Source organism: Oryctolagus cuniculus, chromosome 14 (genome assembly GCF_964237555.1).
Source record: "Oryctolagus cuniculus chromosome 14, mOryCun1.1, whole genome shotgun sequence".
Lineage (NCBI taxonomy): Eukaryota > Metazoa > Chordata > Mammalia > Lagomorpha > Leporidae > Oryctolagus > Oryctolagus cuniculus.
This window is the reverse complement of record NC_091445.1, coordinates 81,043,535-81,064,226: the sequence shown is the minus strand read 5'-3', so window position 1 is coordinate 81,064,226 and position 20,692 is coordinate 81,043,535. Positions and strand designations below refer to the sequence as shown.

General features: G+C 42.9%; 1 protein-coding gene across 6 annotated transcripts in view; it reads left to right on the top strand.

The window, feature by feature from the left end:
- The window catches only part of PDE4D (phosphodiesterase 4D), a 1,654,385-nt gene that overhangs the window by 278,050 nt on the left and 1,355,643 nt on the right, over positions 1 to 20,692 (top strand). The window contains exon 1 of one of the 6 annotated variants that reach the window (XM_070056732.1): positions 19,580 to 19,765. The exons of the other annotated variants lie outside the window; for them this stretch is intronic. The gene's annotated coding sequence lies outside the window, so the exon portion shown is untranslated. Of the gene's footprint in view, positions 1 to 19,579; positions 19,766 to 20,692 lie in introns of those variants that run through there. 6 annotated transcript variants of the gene reach the window in all.

The window sequence follows — 20,692 nt, the reverse complement described above, 5'->3', positions numbered from 1 at the left end:
GAATGATAAGCAGATATCCCATAGAGAAAAATCTCTACTTCTTATTCCTGATGGCTTTTTTATGTCATTAGAAAGCTCAAAATATCTTCACTGATTTAGAACCCAGACTGACTTTGTCCTGGTGGTGTTTTAATTGTTAGTAATATTGATTTCTGGACTTTTATAAACTTTGATTTATTTATTTTTAATTTAGTAAATATAAATTTCCAAAGTACAGATTATGGATTACAATGGCTTCCTCCCCCATAATTTCCCTCCCACTCGCACCCCTCCCATCTCCCATTCCCTCTCCCATTCCATTCACATCAAGATTCATTTTCTTTTCTTTTCTTTTTCTTTTTTTTTTTTTTTTTTTTTTTTGACAGGCAGAGTGGACATTGAGAGAGAGACAGAAAGAAAGGTCTTCCTTTTTTGCCGTTGGTTCACACTCCAATGGCCGCTGCAGCTGGCACGCTGCAGCCAGCATACCACGCTGATCCAAAGGCAGGAGCCAGGTGCTTCTCCTGGTCTTCCATGCGGTGCAGGCCCAAGGACTTGGGCCATCCTCCACTGCACTCCCTGGCCACAGCAGAGAGCTGGCCTGGAAGAGGGGCAACTGGGACAGAATCCAGCACCCCGACCGGGACTAGAACCTGGTGTGCCGGTGCCGTAGGCGGAGGATTAGCCTAGTGAGCTGTGGCACCGGCAAGATTCATTTTCAATTATCTTTATATACAGAAGATCGATTTAGTATATATTAAGTAAAGATTTCATCAGTTTGCACCCACACAGAAACACAAAGTGTAAAATACTGTTTCAGTACTAGTTATAGCATTACTTCACACTGGACAACACATTAAGGACAGATCCCACATGAGGAGTTAAGTACACAGTGACTCCTTTTGTTGACTTAACGATTTGACACTCTTGTTTATGGTGTCAGTAATCTCCCTAGGCTCTAGTCATGAGTTGCCAAGGCTATGGAAGCCTTTTGAGTTCACCGACTTCGATATTATTCCAACAGGGTCATAGTCAAAGTGGAGGTTCTCTCCTCCCTTCAGAGAAAGGTACCTCCTTCTTTGATGGCCTCGTTCTTTCCACTGGGATCTCACTTGCAGAGATCTTTCATTTAGGTGGTGGTTTGTTGTTGTGTTGTGTTTTTTTTTTTTTTTTTTTTTTTTTTTTTTTTTGCCAGAGTGTCTTGGCTTTCCATGCCTCAGATACTCTCATGGGCTCTTCAGCCATATCTGAATGCCTTAAGGGCTGATTCTGAGGCCAGAGTGCTATTTAGGACATTTGCCATTCTATGAGTCTGCTGTGTATCTTGCTTCCTATGATGGATCGTTCTCTCCCTTTTTGATTCTATCAGTTAGTATTAGGAGACACTAGTCCTATTTGTGTGATCGCTTTGACTCTTAGACCTATCAGTGTGATCAATTGTGAACTGAAATTGATCACTTGGACTAGTGATATGGCATTGGTACCTGCCACCTTGATGGGATTGTATTGGAATCCCCTGGCATGATTCTAACTCCACCATTTGGGGCAACTTTTGATCCCTCTAGAACTTACCTCATTTACCTGAAGTAGAATTAAGAGGATCTATAAAAAGAGTAAAAGAAAGATGAAAAATATAATGTAAAATCTTTTAAAATGTACCATTCTGATTACCATGATTATGAAAAGTTATTCTTGTCTGAGTGAAACAGACTCCTTAGTGTCTGTGCTTTTAATGATGCTTATTACCAGTACTAAATTATTTGGAATTGAATATTCAGGAGCTATAAGATGCCATTTCAGTGAGTTCCCGTTATGTTACTATAAATTAGTGCCCTAAATGATCAGTTGCTTCATAAAGATTTATTATCATTTGAAAAAGTCACACAACAGTTCTATCTACAACTCACTCTCTCCTGTAGCGACCTGGAGGTGATTCCTCATCTCCCTGCCTCTAGACAGGCTTTGCTGTCTCACTTCCTAGTCATGGTGAATGGTGCACTTATTCTTCCAATCACGAAGACTAAAAACTCAGCTTAAACTTTGATTTTCCCCTCTCTTTCTGGTGATTTCCCTTTAGCATGTGCTCTGTATCTGTGCTTCACATCCTGTCTCATTGTCTCATCCCTGGTTCAAATTCTCAGATAACAACTTCTCTCCTTATCAAGAGGCCTTTAGTTTCTCCTATTATAGTTTATCTTCTGTAAAGTTATAAGACAAATCATGATTTTGCTCTTCTTTTTTTTTAATCCAGTTTTATTAAGGTATAATGACAAAAATTATTGATGGTGTTCAGAGTGATGTTTCGATGTATGTCTACATTGTAAAATGATTATAACAAACCATTTAACATAGCTATCACCTAATATGCTTATGTATATTATGGTGAGGATATTTAGAACTACTCTCTTAGCAGCTTTGAAGTCAGCAATATATTATTATTGATTATAGTTAGCATGTTGACAATAGATTCTCAGTTCTGAAGATTTTGCTATTTTATTGTTTGAAGGCTTTTAGTGGCTCTGCATTACTTACAAAAACTTAACAACCAGGAGTGGACGTTTGGTCTGTTGGGTTCTAGTTCCAGTTCTGTTCCCAATTCTACCTTCGTGCCAGTACTCAACACTGGGATGCAGCAGGTAATAGCTCAAATAGTTAGGTTTCTTTCACCTACTGGGAGATCTGGATGGAACTCCTGGCTTTCAGCTTCAGCATGGCCCAGTCTTGGCCACTGTAGGCATTAGGGTACTGAGCCAGCAGATGGGAGCTTTCTCTCTCTGTCTCTCAAATTTAAAAAACAATATTAAAAATACAATGAACAAAATTTGATTTTCAAGAATGTTCATAGCAGCATTGCTTACTATGTCAGCATATTAGAATGAACATATATGTGTAATAACAGGAAAATAATTAAATAAAGTATAATTAAATCCTTATGATGAAATATTATATGACCCCTAGAGGTACCATCTTGAAGAATTTTAATGTGTGAAAATACGTTGTATAATAGAGCAGAACTGAATATACTATTTTTGGTGCAGTGGTTAAGTTGCTGTTTGGAAGGCCCACATCCCACATTGAAGTGCCTAGTTGGAGTCCTGCTGCTCCGCTTTCTCCTAACGCATGTCCAGGGAGGCAGCAGATGATGTCTCAATTAGCTGGGCCCCTGCCATCCATGTGAGAGATGTGGATTGATTTCTGAGCTCCTAGCTTTGATCTAGCCCAGCCCTGGCTATCGGTGGCATTTAGGGGGTGAATGAGAAGATAAAATATTTCTGTCTCTGCCTTTCAAATAAAAGTGAAAAGCAAAAATTTTTAAGAGTTAAAAAGGAAACATGTATACAGCAATGTTAGTATTTGTAGTGGTTGTCTTTAGGTGGCTCAATCACGGGAGACTTCTATTTTCCACTGCATTTTTTAATTCAAATTTTCTTAACAATGACTACTGTTTATAATCAGAGAAACTTGCTCTAAGAATTGAGATCTGGAAGGAAACAAGAATTATGTGGCCAAGTTGTTCTTAATATTTATATATGTAGTTTTGTATTGTGAGCCTCTGTAATGATAATGAATGATTTGGAACTTGTCTCAGAAAAATGAGCATGTGTCCCTAGACACAAAATTGGGCAGACAGCTTCAGCAGGAGTTTAGACTCCAGGTTATGAGGCTTTCGTCAGTGCTGAAATCTCCTTCAGGAGCTAATAGAAAATCCAGGAGATTTACCTACTCTCCCATAGGAGACTGGAAATAGAGGCAGGGCCCAATCTTGGGGCTTCTAGTTTTTGCCCTGAAACTAGGGTGTCCCGGAGACGTGTGGTCCCTTCGTCAGCATCCCTTCAGTTTTGTGACACTTCTGTGTCTCTGTAAGGTGCTAAGCATCTCAGGCACCTGCACACACCTGAAGAGGTTTCCCTTACCTGTGTGGGAGGATCTCATCCCTGGAGGTTGCTACTGCCATTCTTGAGAGTGGCTCTGAAACTTCTTTCTGAAAAAGGTCAGCTTGTATTGGAAAGAGCAACAGGTTGGCTTCAAAGTCAGTGGTGGATCCTCTAAGAAAGCAAATATTGTGAGGTTCTCACAAACCTCATGGACAATGTGTAGTGTGCAAACATTATGCAGGGGTTTCAAATTTTCTTTGCACCAAGTCTTATTTTTTTAAAAAAATAATTACTGTTTCTAATTTAGGACTTTAGTAAGAGTACTTTTTAAGAATTTTTTTATTTGAAAGGCAGAGTTACAAAGAGACAGAGGCAGAGAGAATTTTCTGTCTGCTGGCTCATTCCCCAGATGGCTACAATGGCTGAAACTGTGTCAATCTGAAACCAGGAGCCAGGAGCTTCTTTCAGGTCTTCCATGTGGGTGCAGAGGCCCAAGGAATTAGGCCATCTACTACTGATTTGCCAGGCTATAGCAGAGAGCTGGATCAGAAATAGAGCAGCTAGGACTCGAACCAGCACCCATATGGGATGCCAGCACTGCAGGCGGTGGCTTTTCCTGCTATACCACAGTGCCCATCCCGTAAATAAACTTATCTTTAAATTCCATTTTCTTGAACTTTTTGAAGTAGCCTTGTTTGTAGGAATTAGCGTATGGGATTTGGACCTATTACATTCTTAAATATTTTATTGTGATTTTGTTGTTTGCTAGGGTGATAAAGATTTTGCTTTAAGAAGGTTTGTTTTCTTCCATTCTGTGGCAGTTTCCTTTATATGAACCTGACTGTGATGGTGGTAGCAGGAGCAGAGCTCTCAATCTCTCTCTCTCTCTCTCTCTCTCTCTCTCTCTCTCTCTCTCTCTCTCTCTCCTTGAATCATTCGCTGTGGTGAGAGCCTGCATGGAAGTTCAGGATTGGAAAGGCTTCCTTGTCGTGGCTGTGGGCGATTCTGTTCTTTCCCAGCCTTACATTAGGCAGGAAGTGAGGGGAAAACTTGGCTGATGTCAGCAATGCACACCCCAGAGCCAGCTTTTGCCTGGGAGTGCACGAGGGATGCCCTTACTTTGTGAGAAGGCCTGTAGGCCTTGCTAACTGTTGCCGTGGACAGCAGATTTTACTGATAAAGAAGAAGGGTTCTCGTTGGTGCAATAAAGCCAGCAGACACAGATCTGGAACCAGCTGTCTGATAAGTTTTTGAACATTGTTAAGCCCTGCACAATCTAATCTCTGCACAGAGCTCTCAATCAAAACAGAAGGTTGAATCCTTGCATTGAACAGAGGAATTGTATAAAGGTAGAACACAATGTCTCTGAGGGTTTCCAAGTATCTGTACCGAGTGGGGTCCTTTTATGAATGTCATAATATTTACTTCTAGGAAAACCCTGTGGGTAGGTGGCAGTTTCCTCATTTTCATAGGTAAGGAAACTGAGGCTGGAGGGTAAGCATTTTGCTCAAGAACATGTAGTTAGTCTGAGACAAAGCTGGGGTACATATGCTTCCAGTTCAAGCTCTTTATCCTCAATAATAAATAGGTTGTATAGCATCATGTTGTTGTTTTGTTTGTTTTTTGATTTTTTTAAAGATTTATTTATTTATATGAAAGGCAGAGTTACAGAGAGGCAGAGAGAGAGAGAGAGAGAGAGAGAGAGAGAGAGAGAGACTATTCTTCCATCAGCTAATTCCCTCCTCAGATGGCTGCAACAGTAGGAGCTGAGCCGACCTGAAGCCAGGAGCCAGGAGCTTCCTCCACATCTCCCACACAGGTGCAGGGGCCCAAGCACGTGGCTCATTTTCCACTGCTTTCCCAGGCCATAGCAGGGAGCTGGAATGGAATTGCAGCAGCCACAATTCAAACTGATGCCCATATGGGATTCCAGCACTGCAGGTGGAGGCTTAGCCCACTATGCCACATTGCCAGCCCAGAATGTTTTTATAAAATGCTCTAATTATCTTTCTATTTTTGTAAATAAATATTTTAAATATTTTTATTTATGTACTCTACTCTCATGAATAAACTTAGAAAACATAGAAGGCTACAAGCAGGTAAGCATGCATGCACGTGCTCACACACCCAAAATAGTTCCTTCCCGATCATAGCTACTAGAAGAACCTGATACCTAGTCACAGGCCCTGATAAATATTTCCACTCTTTGTTTACATGGTATACTGTATATTTTCCCGCAAGAATATTTCTAAGGTAATTGTAACCAAAATATACGTATAGTTTTATGTTCTCATTTACTTGTTATTTTTGTGTAGTTCTCCATTCTGTCACATAGCTTGGTGCTCTTCAGCTGTCATTTTGATAAGATCCATCCAATGAAAGGAGAAGTAGAAAGAGCAAAACAGTCCTTGAGCAGTCTGGGTAGAAACCACACAGGGCCGGGATGATGCTCATAGTCTCTTTAATCCTCCAGATCTGCTCTGAATGAAAATGTCTGGCACATTATCATTTGCTCTGTAGCATAGAACAACATAGTTATGCATTTTGGCTGAGCATGGAATGCATGCAAAAATGTGTTCACTGACTTTCTCTTTCCACTTCACTGATAGCACTGAGAATTCCGTAACATGGGTGTGACGCAGATGTCTGCCTGTAGCCTCTTAGCAATAAACTCATAAAACTTACTGAGTTAGACTGTATGCACATCTAGCACTGGGCAGGGGCAGAGATGAGGACTGCTATGTACCATGTGCACAACCATGGGTGTGTCATGGGGTTGTTGGGTCAAGATGTGGTTGGATGGCTTGAGCTAGGTTCTTGTCCCCAGTGCAGGAAAGAATTTGAGAATGAGACATGAGTTAAGGTTCATGGGAGAATAAGATTTATCTAAATGCAAAGCAAAAATACACACTTAAAAAGGGAATGCAGGCATGCTCAAGGGTGAGCTGTACACATAGAGGGTCAGGGTCATCGCGCTATATAATCTGGAGGCATAAAGGGAGGTGTCTGGGGCAGGATTTAGTTGGATATTCGCAGTGGATGGAGTTCAGAGTGAGGTTTGAATACTGCCAATTTCCCTGCCTTTTATAGGAAATCTCAGAAGTGTCACAGTATCAAGTGCATGATGGGAGTAGGAGTGTCAGCCACAGCAATTACAAGGCCAAGTTTTTTATGCAGACCCAGCTGGCAGCCAGCTTGGTTATTTTTAGTTGGGGCTGGCTCTGAGTGGTGGATTCACTGAAGCAGTGGTTTGCCACTGTGTGGAAGGCAGGGGTTTGGGATGAACAGGAGGGCTGAAGCTCCTCCTTGCTCACTGCCTCCCTGTCTGCATCAGGTTCAGGAATCAGAATCTAGAGGTCAGGGTTTGGCAATCAGATTCTGGAGCTTGTAGAGCCTCCCACCCCTCCCAAATGACCTGTAAACCTGTTCCCAGGCACAGGCTACCCAGGGGTGAAGCTGCACCAGCCCGGGAGGAACTGGCTATGGTGGAGGATGTGGAGAAAGAAGTGAGCAAGTTGGAGGCAGCAGCAGCCACCTTTCTTTATTTCCTGCTGAGCCTTTAGATTGCTGATCTTTGGAACTTCAAGGCATCCTTCTTTATAAGATCTCATAAGCAGGCTGGTGCCGCGGCTCACTAGGCTAATCCTCCGCCTATGTCACCGGCACACCGGGTTCTAGTCCCAGTCAGGGTGCTGGATTCTGTCCTGGTTGCCCCTCTTCCAGTCCAGCTCTCTGCTGTGGCCCGGGAGTGCAGTGGAGGATGGCCCAAGTGCTTGGGCCCTGCACCCCATGGGAGACCAGGAAAAGTACCTGGCTCCTGGCTTTGGATTGGCACAGTGCACCGGCTGTAGTGGCCATTTGGGGGGGGGGGTGTGAACCAACGGAAAAGGAAGACCTTTCTCTCTCTCTCTCTCACTGTCCAACTCTGCCTGCCTGCCCAAAAAAACAAAAGATCTCATAAGTAGTGCTCTGCCTCACTTTGCGTTTTCAAGAGTCTGCTTTCGTGCGGCTTCCCAGGACCCTGTTGTGGGGAAGTGAACTGTTGCCACCCTCCTGAGACGTTTAACCACTCTAGGCACGAGGATAGGACGGCGCTCAGGGCAAGAGTTTGGACTCCTCCTTGAGAGACAACGGTGGACCCAGCCCTTGCAAACATCTGCGGGTTCTTCCTGTGGCATGTGGCTCCCACTTCCTGCCTTCTGCTACTTCTTGGCAAGCCTTGCCGGGACAGACACCCTGCTTCCTTTGTCTGTGGGCAGCTGCTTCTCCCAAGCTGTCTGCTCTCAGGAAGGAAGGGCACGCTCCGCACTTCTGACACTGCAGCCTGTACTACTGAACCTAAGGTCCCGGGCAGACACAGAGCCGTGTTTCTCTGTGAACTTTGTGGGAAGTACAGCTCTCAAAGAGGCTGCTCCAGGGAAGTGCCCTACCCCCACAGACTTGGGAGAGAGCTGTGTACTCCCAGGACAAGGGCAGCACTTCTTTGGGGAGCTAGCTGGGTGTTGATGTTGAACTTGAGACGCCCCGTGGGGACCTAACTTAGCACCCTCTGTGTACCTGAGCCATTTGCCATGTAGGGAACAGGAATGGGCCAAGAAAAGGGACTTTTCTGAGTTCAGAGTCTGTGTGCCTCCCCTGCGCTGAGGGGCCATGTGACTGCTATGCTTGTGAATCTTATTTGTCTCATGCTGGATGTCATAAGATCAGGCACTATCATCCTCAGGACGAGAATTCCTCCCTCAACCACAGGGTGAAGATCGGGTGATCAAAACACAACCCCTTCGCTTTTTCTACCATTTTAGCAAGTGTCAACTGTGGTTCCGCATCTCAGGATGTGCCCTCCCTTCCATAATCCGTCCAGAGCAGGAAGCGTGCCTGTAAGTTCTGTCACCGTGTCCTTGGTGTTGGCATAGTCGCATGTGCACTTGGTAAGTACTTGATACGTCACTGTTGAAAAAATGAGTGTGTGAATTCCAAGGGCCCTGTCTGAGGGAGGATTGCACTCAATGTTCTCTACTCTCAGCTGTCAAACTGAGAGTTATCATAGTCTAGGATGGAATGAGGTATATGAGCAGAATGTCCCATTCCCCTCTAGCTCTGTCAAGTCCTTGTGATGTCAAGAACTTTTCCCAGGCAAAAAAAAAAAAAAATCCTGAAGATGTAACCTATGCCCCTGGTTCCATACCAGCTCAGTGTGATTGATATGCTTTTTGTTGACATGAACACTGACAAATGCTGCTAAACTTGGCAACCAGCGATACTGCATGCTTTCTGAGAAATCACAGTCCATTGGCCCAGTAAACTTAGTGTCCACTCCCTCTATTCTGTTTTGCTTGGGCTGTCTTCCCCGATTCTTCCCCAATTCTACTTTTTTCATGGAGAAAGCTGCTGCTTGCAAGATAGAGGATGGGGTTGGGGCAAGGGTTTGTCCTAATGTTTTTGTGATTGCTGTAGCCTATCACATTCCTATTCTGTTTGTACTGAAGCCGAATTAATTGGCTGCTGCTTAGCTATGGCAATGGAATTGTGTCATGGAGAGTTTGGTCTACACAAAATTTAGGAAACTATCATTTATTTCCCTTTGATGGTTTTTGTGAACATTTGAACTTCAGGAGAATCTGAATACCATTGAAGTAACTGAATGTTTTGCTTTGGGGCTATTTTATTGTGCATTCCCACTTCTAAAACTTTGCTTCCATATATTTACCCATTCCTCCAATCAGTCTCACTGTTTAAAAAATCAAACTCATCTCTGATCTCCTTTGGGGAGTATTTCCTGTGTTTATCTATTGGTTTCTTTTACATAAATCCTTAGGGTTTTGTTGTGGTTTATTAGTTTTCACAGGTGGTGTCACCAAATGTGGTAACTTTATTCATGTTTGTGTCTGTTTTTTGGACCATGCGGAATTTGTTTCTTTCCAGAGTGTGTTGCTCAGGTTAGGTTCTCATCCATGTCTGCTGCTTGATGGATACGGAAAACAGGTAGGTTTGCCTGCAGGAGGAAGAGTGTTGCTCCAACCAGATAAGGAAACTCTTGTCAGCTTGTCTGGCTTCACAGGGCCTCCGAGCTCTGTGGATTGAAGCAGTTAAAACACCATGAAGAATTTTATTGCAAGAGCAATTTGGCAGGGAAGCTTCCCCCAGGTTGCCAAATTCTGCTTTAACCGGTCCATGGAGCTCATATTAACTGTGTCTGGCACTGTCACTGGAGACGATGATTCTGGAGATAGTCCTAATTCTTGCCACTTGTTCTTTGCCTGGCTTTATGGTCTGCTCCTGGTGACATCATGTCTTTCACCTAAGGAAGCAGCTGGGCTCTGCAGTCAGAGGGGTAGTAGGTCAGTTTGCACACGAGGCACATGGTCGGCATTGACAAAGAGCAAAAAGAAAAAGAGGAACAGGAAGAAATTGGCCCAACCATTATTTTAAAATGTCTTGGTTTCCAATAAGGCAATAGAATTTAAGGGACTTTCCCTGCTGGTTCTCCTAAAACATCTGCACCGGGGGCCTTAGCAGGAGTCTCTGTGGGGTGATTGGTTCTAAGCCTCATTAATGGAGGCTTTGCTGCTCCATAGGATGGAGGTGTGGCGCAGGTGGGTGTTAGCACCTAGGTTGATAAGACCAAACCCTCCCCAGCAGCTGGCACTAATTAGTTCCCTTGGGAAGTCCCAAGAGAAGCTGTCGATCTTGAAGACTGAGTTTTTGTTTATGGTTTGTAGTGATTTCTCCTCTGCTGCTCTTTCTCTGCCCCAACCCAGACTGCTTCTGCTTGCACAAATAAATGCTCATTCCCAAAAAGTCAAGGTACATCTGGCTTTGATTCCAAGTGCACTGCTCTCTCAGCTCTCCCTAGCCCTTCTGTCGTTTCCAGTGAGCACGGAACAGTGCTCTGTCGTGTGGCAGGACCCCCTCTCTCAGGTTTAGCTGACAGAGCTAGAAAGCAGAGTTGCACTTATTTAAAAATAAGCATGTGTTGTCAATGCATGTTAAAAGGTAACTTCAACTTGCTTTCTCCAACATGACTGTAATTCTACTCTGCTGAAGACCTGAGATGATCTCATTCCTAACACATTTTTATTAAATCATTATGTTTTGAGGTTAAATCCCAGGACAAGGAAATCCTCCTTGGTCTGCAGGAGACTGGGTGTAAAATAAGCAGAGGCTGTTTGTGATTCCAAGAATCTTCTGTTAAGAAGACAATGGTAATAAAACTACCATTGAAAAAACACATGTGAAGAGCTATCATAATTCCTTTGTTATGGGAAGAAGCTGAAGGTCACAGATAACTTGTTCACTTGTGATGTGGCATCCCACATTTGGAGCACTGTGTTGTTGTTGTTTTTAGATTTATTTATTTATTGAAAGAGCTACAGAATGTGTGTGTGTGTGTGTGAGAGAGAGAGAGAGAGAGAGAGAGAGAGAGAGAGAGAGAGAGAGAGAAAGATATCTTCCATCTGCTGATTCACTCCCCAGATGGTTGCAATAGCCAGGACTGAGCCAGACTGAAGCCAGGACCAGGAGCTTCATCTGAGTTTCCCAAGTGGGTGCAGGAGCACAAACTTGCCACTGCTCTCCAGGTTCATTAACAGGGAGCTGGCTTGGAAGTTGAGCAGTGAGACTTGAAGTGGCACCCATATGGGATGCTGGCATTGCAGGTGGTAGCTTTACCCACTATGCCACAATGCTGATCCTCTGAGCACTGTTTTGAGTCCTGGCTGCTGTTCCCCTTCTGATCCGGTTCCCTGCCAATGTGCTTGGGAAAGCCCCAGTCACCCACATGTAGGAGATCCAGATGGAGTTTCTGGCTTCAGGCTGGCCCAGCTTCAGCCATTGTGGCCATTAGGGGGAGTGAACTAGCAGACGGAAAATCTATGTCTCTCACTCTGCTTTTCAAATAAATAAATAAATATTAAAAAAAATTAAAAAAAAATCCCACAGCAAGTGTCAGTGTTAGAATTTGAAGTTTGATTTGCCTGACTCCAAAAGCCACGTGGCCAACTGCCTCTTAACTGCTATGCCGTATTGTCCTTTTGTTTTATTTTTGTCCAAAGTCTTTTAGCCTAACTTACAAAAATAATTTCTATTAGTCATCAGACCAGTGTTTGAGGGGTGGGGACAGCTCAGATGTGGTTGGCTAACCATGCCACCGTTTTGCTATTTCTTGTGTATTTCAGGGCCATCATTCAATGGGAGCTGTTGCTAAATCCAGGTAGTGACAAGCTGTGTGTGTGGGTGGGTGGGGAGGATAGTTTGTTTATAGTTCCCCCTGTTCTTTCTGAAGTGGAGGTAGATTAGTGGGAACACTGGAGGGATTTGGGGGAGGTTCCTTCTGCTAGTTACACCGACTGAGCTGCGGTTCTGTCAGTCACATCGTTGTGGAATATGATTCGTGCCCAGGGGACTCAGGCAGACTTGATTTCTTCTGCTCACTGCGGGATGTGGGATGCAGGGCTGGGGGAAATGTCAGGGGAATAGCAACAACAGAAACATTGTTTTTTGTTTCATGTACACTTGGGACCCGGAAAATTGGCAATTTCTTTTTTCTGATTATACATAATTTAAGAAGCTTTTGTTTTGAGCAGTACTTACAGGAGGATTTAGGGCTGATTGATGCAAATTGATTTTTTTTAAAGTCATTGACATTTTTAAGCCTTGGGCATTATCCTTAGTTTGAAAATGATAAGCTCAGCCTACCTTTTTGTTTCATGATGAGCAAATTAATCTAGAGGCCATCAGTGCTAATTCACCTAGATAAGCCTAAAGCTCCATATATTTATTTTAAATGGCAGGGATTTTAGTGTTGTAGTTTTGATATTATTTTACTTTCATGTTAAATGGACTAGAAAGGTAGTCAATTTAGTTATGTCTTGAAACTCCTCCAAAGAATACTTAGAAATTTTTTCCTTTAGTAGCTGATTAGCAAGAAAGGGAAGTGGGGCTGGTGCTGTGGTGTAGTGGGTAAAGCTGCTGCCTGCAGTGCCAGCATCCCATATGGGTACCAGTTTGAGTACTGGCTGCTCCGCTTCCAATCTGCCTCTCAGTGGAAGATGGCCCAAGTCCTTGGGCCTCTGTACCCAGGTGGGAGACCTGGCAGAAGTTCCCGGCTCCTGGCTGTGGATCTACTTGGCTCTAACTGTTGCAGCCAATTGTGGAGTGAACCAGTGGATGGTTTCTCTCTTTCTTTCTCTCTCTCTCTCTCTCTCTCTCTTTCTCTCTGCCTCTTTTTCTCTGTGTAACTGTGCCTTTCAAATAAGTAAATAAACCTTTAAAAAAAGAGAGAGAGAGGGAAGAGATGAGATATGGGAGAGACTGTTTTCACATCCTCATGGAGTCTGATTTGGAGTAGAAAAATTGATTCTGAAAATCTAAGTTGGCAACATTCACCAGAACATGTCATCCCAAACGTAGTTTGATCAGTTACTACCATCCTAACATACAGGGCTGTTGTATGTGATCGAGAAATGGGCTGCAAAAGTGCACATGTAGTCCAAATCATATTGTAGCCATATTTTTTACCTTCTATTATTGTATACTATATTTGAAAATGTCTCTAGCCAGGAATTCAGTATAATATTTTGTTTCCAGTTGTCTTTCGTTTTCATATATCCCCATGGAGTAGACAGAGTGTCCAGTATCCAATCAAATGATCAAAAGGTGAGACAGAGAAGTGGATGAGAGGCTGAGTCTATTGGATGGCATAGCAGCAGGCTGGTCTCCTCTGACACAGGCTCGCTCCAAAGGTTGACAATGACTTGCAAATTTTCTGGAGTACCTCTCCTTCCCTTTTAGGCAGGACTGTTCTTAAACTTTTCCCAGTAGATGATCATCATTCGTGTTTTTAAATGAAGCTTTCAGGGCACGGAACACGAGCTCCCTCAGGAACTCATTGAGGAGTCAGATGGTTTTCAGAGCAGGGTTCTGCTGTATGTTGTCATTGCTTGTCTTCTCTGCTGGAATGATTGACTTTGTACACCCAGAGTTGCATGCATGTGAAATCACTTCACATGGCACTTGAACAGATTGACAGATACTTAGAGAACGCGCCTACCCCAGGGAGCAACTAGTCCAATCCCATCATCGTGACTAGTTTGAGTCTCTTCCTGCAGACCCTCCAGGTCAAGACTACAGGCTGTTTTTCTATCTTAAATTCATGTTTTGTGCTGACTGATGCTCCCCTTAGACCTTGCATTTGTTTTTGTTTTTTTTTTTAATTTTTTGCCAAATTTATGGATTGGTAGTATTTCTTTGCTCTGTGCTGGAAAAAGGTTGGTTCTGTGTCAAAAATATGTGATTTTTTTTAAAATAAGAAGTCTGAGTATTGTTATCTATTATCTTAACAGATGTAGGGGGGCCCCTGCTGTGGTGCAGTGGGTAAAGCTACTGGCTACAGTGCCAACATCCCATATGGGCACTGGTTTGAGTCCTGGCTGCTGCATTTCCAATCCAGCTCTCTGCTATGGCCTGGGAAAGCAGTAGAAGATGGCCCAAATGCTTGAGCCCCTGCACCCACGTGGGAGACCTGGAAGAAGCTCCTGGCTCCTGGCTTCAGATCAGTGCAGCTCTGGCAGTTGTGGCTGTTTGGGGAATGATGGAAGAACTCTCTCTTTCTCCTCTCCCTCTCACTGTCTGTAACTCTGCCTCTTAAATAAATAAGAAAATCTTAGAAAAAGAGTTTGTCTAAATGTATACAATTATGATTTCATTTTTTTTTTCATTTTTAATGGCACTGTGGACTAGGCTCATTGCCATGTAGAAGTAGCCATTCTTTCCTTGATGTCCATCCCCCAAATGCAGTTAAATACCCAGGAGAGTGCTCAGGGCTCCTGACCCTGCCCAATAGTTTATATTTATGTTTGCTCCATGGATTTCCTTTTGCCTCATGAGCTCTCTGAGGGCAAGGGCCTGTCCTTATTCATCTGTGTAAAGATGAATGAACCCAATGTGATGTGAATGTGATGAATGAACCCAACTGTCCACAAATGGAACACACTGCCTTGAAAAAAGTTTTGAGCTTCTTGTCACAGAAAATGTTATTATAGAGTGAATTCACAAAATGAGTGAAATTTGTTCTCAAGATGTTATCTACAATCTGCTCTTTGGGGATTTCCTAAGGTTACAAGATAATATAAGAATAAAATTACTTATAGATGAGCACAGGCAGATTAGAAAAGGGGAGAACATAGCTTTGCAGACAATTCTTTCTGGTTTCTTTCCTTGGCCTGGATAAATTTTCCTGTTGCATTAAGTCTACATTCTGTAGAATTACTAATTGAGGGTGTTCATCCAGATTACCAACACATAGGAAGGGACAAAACTCCGTGAAATTAACTTCATCTTGCACAATGTCACTATAAACTTATGAATTCAACTCATTCACTTTTTGATGAGTTTATTTTTTCTATTTTTCTATTCAATTGCCCTGTTACATTTTCTGTAAGCTTGTGGAGAGTGTGAAATATATCTCGTATGTATTTATCTCTCCTTTGATACCTAGGATTTTGTGATCATAGGAAGAACTCAATGAATATTTGCTAAAAAACTAAAAAGGTGACTATTCTAGCTCAGACATTTTTCTATTTTAGTACCTCATAGTAAAAATGATGAGCTTATATTTAGGAGAAGTTATAGTTTTGGAAGTAGAGAGACTAGAAAAAAATCCCTATAATTTTATCACCAAACAGAGGCCTGGTTAATACTTTGGATTATTTCTCTCTAGACATCTTTTATTCAAAGGGAATTTTTGTGCATAATTATAATCATGGGACATATAGAATTTAATGTCCTGGTTTTTTCCTTTTATGAAGTATTTATAATCATTACATGTACTTTTATGCATGCTAGAAGTACTCAAAATCATAGAACTCCCAGGTAAAATAGTTTTTATAAACAGATTTTCATTGGCCCTGTGTGATTTTCTTAAGCATTTATTTGTTTTATCATATTTCTCAATAGGTTTTTCCCTAATTTTATGTTTATTTATTCATTTATTTTACCATGTGAAAGGATTGTAGTAAACATTTTTGTACATGGAACTCTTCCTGTTTTTCTCTTGGAATCTTTTCAAAGATAGCAAGTATTTTTTTGGCGAACTGCTTTTCAGAAGTTTGCTCCAAGGCAGACATTTGGATGCCAGCATCTGATTTTGGAGTGCCTGGGTTCGAGTTCAGGCTCTGCTCCCTATTTCAATTCTTGCTAATGTAGACTCTGAGAGGCAGCAGGTAATAGGGCAAGTAGTTGGGTTCCTGTGGTATACATGGGAGACTTAGACTGAGTTTGCAGCTCCTGGCTTCAGTCTGGCCGCGCCCCAGATGTTGCAGACATTTTGGAAGTGAACCAGTGGATGGGGGAGTTCTCTCTGTCTCTTTGCCTCTAAAGTAATTAAACAAAAATTTGTGTCAACATTTTAACAACATACACACATTCTAAATTCCTTAAAAATTCATCAGTTGCAGGCACTGTGGCATAGTAGGTTAAGCATCTGCAATTTTGGGTGCCGGTTCGAGTCCTGGCTGCTCCACTTTTGATCCAGCTTTCTGCTGATAGCCTGATAAAGCAATAGAAGATGGCCCAAGTGCTTGGGCCCCCGCATCCACAAGGGAGACCTAGAAGAAGTTCTTGGCTCCTAGCTTCGGATCATCTCAGCTTCGGCCGTTTTGGCCGTTTGGAGAGTGAACCAGCAGATGAAAAACCTTTTTCTCTATGTCTCTCCCTCTCTCTCTCTCTGTAACTATGCCTCTCAAGAAAATAAAATAAATCACTAAAAAAATTCATCTGTCATGAATTTCTTATGAAATTTATTTGATGGGGCTAGTGATGTTGCACAACTGGTTAAGTCACCACTTGTGACACTGGCATCCCCAATGGGAGTACTTGTTCAAGTCCCAGCTACTCTGCTTCAGATCAGGCTTCCTACTAACATGTCTGGGAAGGCAGCAGAAGATGGCTCACATGTTTGGGCCTCTGCCAACCATATAGGATGGAGTTCCTGGCTTCTGGCTTCTGGCTTCAGCATGGGCCATTCCTGGCTTTTGTGGTTAATAGTGATGGGCAAATGGAAAATCTCTCTCTGTTTCTTCTGTTTCTGTCTCTGTGCGTGTATGTTTCTCCCCTCCCTCCACTCTGTTGCTCTGCCTTCCATATAAATGAATCTTTTAAATAAGAAAACTTACTCGAGAGACAGGGAGAAATAGATAAACAAACAAATCTCCCATCTATTGGTTCACTCCAAAATGGTCGCGACAGCTGAGACCAGGACCACATAATAGGAACCCAGTCACTTGAACCATGATTGCTGTCTTCCAGGGTGCACACTACCAGGGAGCTGAAATCAGTAGTTGGAGCTGAGACTCAAATCTAAGTACCCTGACAGAGTATGTGGGCATTTTAACTGATGTTTTAACCAGTAGCCCAAGTGCTCACCCCTGAATTATTTGTTTCCTTCTTTTGCTTTTTAAAATACCTATACTGGGGCAGGAGATGCGGTGCAGTGGTTTAGACCTCTGCTTGAGACACATGCATCCCATACCACAGTGCTGGTTCGAGTCCCCGTTGCTCCACTTCAAATCCAGCTTCCTGCTAACACACCTGGGAAGCAGCAGATGATAGTTCAAGTACTAAGGTTCCTGCCTCCCATGTGGGAGATCTGGATAGATTTCTTGGCTCTTGTCTTCAGCCTGACCCAGCCTGGCTATTGTGGGCATCTGGGGAGTGAACCAATGAATGGAAGATTCTCTCTTTCTCTTGCTTTCTCTCTCTCTCTCTCTTTCTCTTCCTGCCTTTCAACTAACTAAATAAGTCTTTAAAAATAAAAACTGTCAGATTTTAATGGAAAATGCTTCCTTATTTTATTCAATGCTTGAAGATGTGTTTTGGTCTTATTATTGTCTTTTCTCCTATATTTATTACTTTTGTGCCTTTTTGAATGGTCCATTCATGTCCCTCCATTTATTTTTCCTAATGAAATGTGTGAGTGCCTACATGTGCTATTTCCTGCAGGTATATTCACACACCACTGCATTCACTGATGCCCGGGGGTAGCACGTGCAGCTGGGGGAGCCTCCATCAGCAGGCAGCCAGGGCAGGCTGTGCTGGGACTGTGTTGTAACACAGCAGGGAGGAGGGAGCTGAGTAACTAAACAATGCTTCCCTTCTGTCTGTTCAGAATCTCAAGAGTGAAGCCTGGCTAGCGCGGTGTGTGTGACAGGCTTCATTCTTCCTTTGTCTCGGCTATTGTCAGATGGCCCCAGAAATTGCTGCAATGTTGAGGCTTTGGGCAGAGTCGGTTTATATTGCTTGCTGAGACACGGAATGTTGCAACTACTCAATATGGTTTGCTTTTCACTTGAGCACATTGCTAACAGCTTGTGTGTGACTTCTTCAGAATAATGAGAATCAACCTCATTTTAGGAGAGGGGACAGATTGGATCTGTACTTGGCAGCCCACACCCCTAACAGCTGGGATTGCTTGAGACACTCCGTGGCGTGGAGGTACCCACACTGACAGCGCAATGCAATGTCCGTTTTCTTGGAATCTGTCAGCGTCCATGAGTACTAGTGCTTTCTGGAGCAGGACCTCACTCCCCGAGTCCCTGGTCGTGATGAGAGTTAATTTAAGATCTCTGTCCTCTCCTTCAGTCCCTTGCCATTTTATCAGGGAACTCAATGTTAATGCCTCAAACTCGCCCTAGGCTAAGGGCTCCCTTTAAAACAGGTCAGAAACTTAAAAAAAAAAAAAAAAAAAAAACCTACATCAAAACATACAGGTCCAATGATTTTAGATGCTAACTTTTGTCTTTCATGAAACACTCAGAAGCAGTTCATGGATGACCAGTGCCACAGCAAAGAGGAGGAATGATTTTTCACCTCAACAGCAGAGGTTTTGTGTAGAACATTTAAGAATATGTAGAAATTATTTGAGGATAAAAGAATCCCCAAAACTGTGAGAGTATTCGAAAAGCTTATGGAAAAATGGAATTAAAAGATGTTTAAGTCTAAAAAATTTAAATTCATAGTTTTTTCATAATAGTTATTTTTATGAATCTTTCGAAGTACTCAAGTACTCTCAGATCTTTATCATGTTTTTTTTTCTTGTGATTTTTTTAAAGATTTACTTATTTACTTGAAAGTCAGCGTTACACATAGAGAAAAGAAGAGGGAGAGGGGGAGAGGGAGAGAGAGGGAGAGAAGGGGAAGGAGGGAGGGAGAGAGAGCGAGAGAGAGAGGTCTTCCATCCACTGGTTCACTCCCCAGATGACCGCTATGGCCAGAGCTGCACTGATCTGAAGCCAGGAGCCTGGAGCTTCTTCCAGGTCTTCCATGTGGGTTCAGGGGCCAAGGACTTGGACCATCTTCTATTGCTTTCCCAGGCCATAGCAGAGAGCTGGATCGGAAATGGAGCAGCCGGGTCTCCAACCAATGCCCATATGGGATGCTGGCACTGCAGGCAGCAGCTTAATCTGCCATGCCACAGTGCCGGCCCCTATTGTTTTTTTCTTACCTCTTCATTACACGTGGTGTTACATTAACATTCCCTTGGCCAGGTTTCCTTGTGAATTTTATTTTACTTTTTAAAACTGATATCATTGATGTATGAAAATTAGATATGTGTAATGTACACAAATTGGTGTTTTTATAAAGAGATAAATTGTGAAATGATCGCCATGTTGCAGTGAATTAATTTCGTGTCTACCATTTGTGGCATTTTGATTGAATTCTAGAGTCTTCAGTATTGGCACACAAGTTTTACACCAGCTTTCCTGTTTCCACCCTGGCATGTTTGAGCAACCTCCTTCCTGTCTCCACCTCTGTGGGCTTCAGTTTGGACGTCTGTCTCCTCAGATATCTTCTACGGTTCTGACTCCTTCACGCCGAGTCACGTCACCTACTCTGCCAGTGTGGCTCTTTACATCTTGGTAATATGAGTGCATTATTATTTTATTGAGGGGAGAAATAATTGTATTTTCTTCCCTATGTGCTGACTAGAAAGTTGCTTTATGTTTTATGCTATGGTTGGAGCATGATGTAGCCCCCACATTCATGTAGGACTTTAAAGTCCAAAGTCATAAGGTAATGGTACTAAGAGAGTAGGTACTTGATCCAGTTATGGTGTTTCAGGAGTGATTCTGGTGGGAGATCATGTGGTCATTAGGGATGTGCCCTAGGAAGGGAGTTCTCGTGATAGAGCTGGTGATAAAAGCCTGAGATGCGGCCACGTTCTTTGCTTCCTGTCTGCCTACCTGACCCTTCCTCTGCAAGTACTTCACATTTGATCTCTGCCACCTGCAGACCAATGGGGCTGCCTGGCCTTGGACCGGGAACCTCCAGAACTGTGAGCCAAAGCCGACTTCGTTCTTTCCGAAGCAGCTTTCAGGTCTTTTTGCTGTAGTGGTACAAAGCTAATACAGGGGCTGGCGCTATGGTGCAGCAGGTTAAAGCCCTGGCCTGCAGTGCCGGCATCCCATCTGCGCTCCGTCCTTGGGCCCCTGCACCTGTGTGGGAGACCCCGAAGAAGCTCCTGGCTCCTGGCTTTGTTTCGAGGCAGCTCCAGCTATTGTAGCCATCTGGGGAGTGAACCAGCGGATGGAAGACCTTTCTCTCTCTCTCTCTCTCTGCTTCTCTATAACTCTGCCTTTCCTTTCAAATAAATAAAATAATTTTTTAAAAAAGCTAATATATACTGTGCATCCAATAAATGTAGTTAACTAAATCTCTTTTGTTCTAAACTATTCATGAGATTTAAATTGTGAGCACATGTCTGGGTAACTGAGGGACATTTGAGCTAAAGCTTATTTTTTTCATATTTTTAATAAGTTCACAGATGAAGCATTTCAAAAAATAGA